A 6000-nucleotide genomic window follows, 5' to 3' on the forward strand; every position below is an offset into this window, starting at 1 on the left:
AATAAAGAATAAAAGAATAAAAAAATCCCAGGGACTATCAGTTGAGTGAGGTGCCCACCCCTGGATCAATCAACTGTGGCTAGGCAGTGGGGCCATGTAGCAAAGAAATGCCCACGAAGGGCCCATCCCCGTGTACACCCAGAGGCGGGAAAACAGCCAGGCAGGTAGAGTCTCCTGACTGACGGCGTCTACTGCAAATGGCTCATCGTTCATTTTAGTGTTCATCTTATTGTTAAGTCGGGCTCACACGCACCTTTGAGAATTTGATCAAAGGCACAGACATCCCTAGAAAAATAAACATCCTCGCAAAGTTTTGCATGCAGTTTCAAGAGAATCATAGACCTTCTGAAGCACAATTTATGAGCCTCGAATTAAGAACTTCTGCATTGGAATAAAGCCCTTTGCCTGGTGTCCAAGGCCTGGCGTGATCTAGCCTCACCTCTCCGCATTGCCTGCTTGCCCCAGAACCTATTGTTAGCCATGCCTGGCTCCTCACACGTACAGGGTGCTTCACATTTTAGTTGGTAGCCCCCATCCCCACACCACACTTTCAGCTCATCCTGCAGAACCCAGCTCATGGGCCATCTCCTCCAGGAAAACATTCCTGAATCCAGTCTACCCAAACTGAGTTTCCAGATTGCCTCTAGATAGCCCCAAGCATCATTACAAATAATTTCTAGTAAGGCTTGAAAAAATCTGGAAACTTTCCAGATAGTAACAGAAGCATAAAGCACAGACATTGATAAAAAGCAATTCTTGACCATCTATTAACGGTCTGGGTGCCATGGGGCCAATCCAGCCCACCTCTTGTGTTTGTACAGCCTGGGAACTAAGAATAGTTTTTACATTTGTAAATGGTTGGGAAACAAATCAAAAGTGGGGTAATATTTTGTGACAGATGAAAATTATATGAAATTCAAAAGCCAGTGTCCATAAATAATGCGTTATTGGACACAGCCATCCTCATTCATTATCATATTTTCCATAGCACGATGATGGCAGAGTTGAGTAGCTGTGATAGAGACCATATGGCCCACAAAGCCTAAAACCTTTACTCTCTGGACCTTTACAGAAAAAGTTTGCCAACCTCCATTCTGGACAGCCAGAACGATTACCATATTTTATTGACAGTAAGATGTCATCAATCATATGACACCATCTGTTTGTGTCTCACCAAGAAAGAGATGCTGTCAATTAGAACGTTACAATGACTCCCCATATCAGAGATGTGAACATCTGGAGGGAAAATGCCTCTTGGAATTGATTAAATAAATTGTTCTTGAATGCTTATTATGTGCCAGACAATGTGCTAGTTATTTTGAATTCATTTTTCTAATTAATAATTCTTAGTTATTCATTATCCCTAATGAAACTTTTCCCAAGAACAAAGAACTATTATCTCTGTGTTATGGAAGAGAAAAATAGCTCAGAGAGGTGAAGTAACTCGCCTAAGACCACACAGAGGAGTCGGAGCAGTCTGACTCAAAGCCTGACCTTTTCCACTCCACCAGGTGGCGCTCTAAGCCAATGCCTGTCCAGACCCTCCATCCCTTCCCCCTGAACTCTGTGCTTCAGCCATAATCATGAGCGGACGGAATGCTCTCCTGCCCTAAGCCTTTGCAAATGCTGTTCCCTGCACTGGCACACCCCTTGCCCTTCTCACTCTTCCCGTTCCAACCAATGCATCACTTTCCAGAGGAAGCCTTTCCAGATTGGATGAGTGCCCTCTTTGGGGCTCCCAATAAAGTACCAGCTAATCTCTCTATTTTTCCATGACCAGACCACGTTCCTCAGAGACAGGAACTTTCCAACCCTACAACGCATACCTGGCACAGTGCTTCATGCAGAGTTGGGATCTGGTACGTGTGATCTGCATGACTGAAGGAGGAATGGATGGACGCCTACACCAAGCACAAGAGGATAAACATTTTAAACTACACAACGGTCCACTTGGTCCTGGTTCTTAAAGCCAGCCTCACCCCCTGTACCTCCCACACTTTGCAGACCCTAAAGGTGAGCACTGAGCACAGCTGGTGCTCCAGGCAATCGCTCGGGGCCCTTGTGTCTCCCTGAGCCACCTCAGTTGAATGTCATCTCCCTAACACTGCCCCCTTGGTCCCTGGGACTCGCTCTGTTCTCCACTTCTTCTGTCCCTTGCCTGCCGGCCCAGCAGCACCTCACTTCCTGTCGCTCAGACATTGCTGCCAAGATCCCAGGGGCCAATCCCAGTGATGCTGCTAAACATTTCCTCTAATTCTCAGTCGTGCACTCAGAGATCCCCATTCTCCAGGGTTATCTGCCCTCCGGTGGCCTGGGATCTTCTCCACTGACCCTTGATTGGGCTCTGAGGATTTGGGGTCACAGGGATCTCCTGCTCACACCACCAGCCTTTCCCCTCAGGCTCCTGGAAATGTCCCCTCCCACCTCTAGCAAAAGGCAGCACCTGAGGGTTTTTTAATATTACATCACAACTAAGTTGGATTTATTTCCAAATTGCAAGGTTGATTTAACGTTCAAAAATTAATCAGTGTAAATCAGGGTTTCTTAATCTTGGCACTATTGACCTTTTTGGTTGGATAATCCTTTGTTGTAAAGGGCAGTCCTGTGCATTGTAGCTTCTACTCACTACATGTCAGTAACACACACGCACACACACACCAGTTGAGTCAATCAAAAATGTCTCTAGACATTGTCAAATGTCCCCTAGGGAACAAAATTGCCCTCAGTTGAGAACCAATAATAAAATCATCTTATTAACAGAATAAACTAGAAAGTCCATAAAATTATCTTGGTAGGTATAGAAAAACCATTTGATAAAATTCAATGCCAATTCATGTTTTTTAAAAAGTACTTGGCAAACTAGAATGGAAGGAAACAATTTGATAAATGGTATCTACTAAAATAATCTACAGTAAACATTATACTTGCTATGGATGGAATTGTGTTCCCCAGAAGTTCATATGTTAAAACCCTAACCCCCAATATGGCTGTATATGGAGATAGAGCCCTTAGGAGGTAATTAAGGTTAAATGAGATCATAAAGGTGGGACCCTAATCCAATAGAACTGATGGCCTTATATGAAGAGACCTCTCTCTCTCTGGTCATGTGAAAACAGAGCAAGACAGCAGCTCTTACAAGCCAAGAGAAGAGGCCTCAGAATAAAACCTATTTTGCCAGCACCTTGATCTTGGATTTCCTAGCCTCCAGAACTGTGAGAAATAAATTTCTGTTGTTTAAAACCACCCAGTCTATAGTATTTTGTTATGGCAGCCCAAGCTAATATAATTCTTAATAGTGAAAATTTGAAAGTTTTCCCCATGAGATCAGGAAAGAGACAAGGATGCTTGCCATCATTGATTCAATTCCATTTTATTGGAGATCCTAGCCAGTGCAACAAGGTAAGGAAAAGAAATAAAATGTATAAGGATTATAGAGGAAGAAATAAAACTCATTATATGCACATGATATGATCGTGTTGCAAATCCAAAAGAATCTACAAGTGAATTGAGCAATTTCACTATACACAAGTTCAATAAACAAAATTCAAAAATTTTAAAGTAAACTAGCAATAAACAATTAGACAATATAAGAAATGGGATCATAATTCCTCCTTCACTGGGCTGCTGTCAGGGTCAGGCTGAGTCATTCTGGGCTAAAATGGCCTGAACATCAGTGCTTCCAAGGACAGAGGGAGGCTCCCTATGTCTTAGAGTCCTGGGGAGGAGGCCTGGGGCTGGTACTTGAAGGGTAGGAAACAATGAGGAATAAGAACCTTCAAACTCCAGCCCTGGTTACCTCTCTAGCCCCATCTCCTCTCCCCCCACCTCCCACTCTGTGATCCTGCCAGGTTGGCCCTTTACCTTTCCTATCCATGTGTCTTTTCACATGCTGTTCCACCCTGCCAGAATACTCTTCCCCTCCACCTTATCCAGAGACCTCCTGTTCATCCTTCAACACCCAACTCAGATGTGTCCTTTTTGGTGAACACCTCCCCACCTTTCCTGGGCAGAGTTAGGTGTCATCTAAGCTCCCCCATGATGAGCCCCTCCGTTCAGCAGACATGTATTTCATGTGTCCTGGGTGGGGTGAGATTCAGATGAAGCAGACATGGTCTCTACCTATAAAGCCCCTTTACACAATCGCTCTTCCTCTGTTGACTGACAAAATGCAGAGGATCCAGGGGGGGACTCTGAGCCCCTGGAGGGTGGCAAGGTCACTAAATGAAAGGTCCCTGGGTTCTTGAGTGACTGTATGGAGCAGACCCCCTCACCATACCTGCCCTTCATTAAACTGTGATGTGAATAAAGAAATCTCCAGTGTGGTAAGTGTTGAGATTTGAGGGCTATTTGTTAGGCAGTCAGTGTTATTTACCCTAACGCCCCCCAGTGTCTTTCCTGACTCCCGGGTCAGACTGATTAGAGTGAGGGGGGCACTGAGAGGCAGCTGAAGGCTGAGGGGGCTGGGCAAGAACATAAGGGCAGAGAAGATGCCCCAGCCTAGGGGATGAAGACGTGGGTACTTCTCGGCAGCACAGGTGACCTAGTATTAGGCACTTCCCCACATGAACCTCTGTTTCCTCCTTGATCAAATGAGGATGAGAGTTCCTACCTCTCATGGCTACTCAGAGCATCACAAATTACATACGTAAAGTGCTCCAGCTATAATGCTGCTTTATAAATGTTTGTGTGCCTTACATGGGTGGACCTAGAGACTGTCATACAGAGTGAAGTAAGTCAGAAAGAGAAAAACAAATATTGTATACGAATGCATATATGTGGAACCTAAAAACATGGTATAGATGATCTTATTTGCAAAGCAGAAATGGAGACACAGACATAGAGAACAAACATATGGATACCAAGGGGGAAGAGGGGAACAGTGGGATGAACTGGGAGATGGGGATTGACATATATACACTAATGATACTATGTATAAAATAGATAACTAATGAGAACCTACTGTATAGCACAGGGAACTCTACTCAGTGCTCTGCGGTGACCTAAATGGGAAGGAAATCGAAAAAAGAGGGGATAGTATATACGTATAGCTGATTCACTGTGCTGTACAGTAGAAACTAACACAACATTGTAAAGCAACTACACTCCAATAAAAAAAAATTACATAGAGCTACACACATACAGACACACATATGCACATGCACATTCATGAATGCATATGTAACTGATGAAATCTGAATAAACTCTGTGAATTGTACCATCAAAAAAAATTAAAAATAAAAAAATAAATGTTTGTGTCCCTTGCTCTCTATTGCATCCCCATCCACAGAGGGTAAAGCAAGGCAGGTAGAGAAGATACATAATAGCTCACAGTTACATGCAGCTTATTATGTGACCAAGCACTTTACAGAAAGGGCTCATTTAATTCTCACAGCAGCCCATTTCACAGATGGGGAAACTGAGCCACACTAAAGTTAAGTCACATGACCAAGCTAGTAAGTAGCAGAGCTGGGATTTGAACCCACACCATCTGGCTGCAGGGTCTGTGCTCCTAACCATAATGCTATACTTCTTTTTTTTTTTTTTTTTAAGTGAGGATTTTTTTTTTTTTTAAGGAAATGCTCAGTCTTTTTTTTTTTTTTTTTTTTTAATTTATTTATTTATGGCTGTGTTGGGTCTTCGTTTCTGTGCGAGGGCTTTCTCTGGTTGTGGCAAGCGGGGGCCACTCTTCATCGCGGTGCGCGGGCCTCTCACTACCGCGGCCTCTCTTGTTGCAGAGCACAGGCTCCAGACACGCAGGCTCAGTAATTGTGGCTCACGGGCCCAGCTGCTCTGCGGCATGTGGGATCTTCCCAGACCAGGGCTCAAACTCGTGTCCCCTGCCTTAGCAGGCAGATTCTCAACCACTGCACCACCAGGGAAGCCCAATGCTATACTTCTAAGTGAGTAGAGCCTATTGAAAAGGGACAGAAAGAGCCACTGATACCAGGCACCTACAAAGAGCTGGTGACAGCCAAATCCGACTTCCAGTCATTCCCTGGC

This window comes from Balaenoptera physalus (genome assembly GCF_965194825.1).
Source record: "Balaenoptera physalus genome assembly, chromosome: 1".
Taxonomy (NCBI): Eukaryota; Metazoa; Chordata; class Mammalia; order Artiodactyla; family Balaenopteridae; genus Balaenoptera; species Balaenoptera physalus.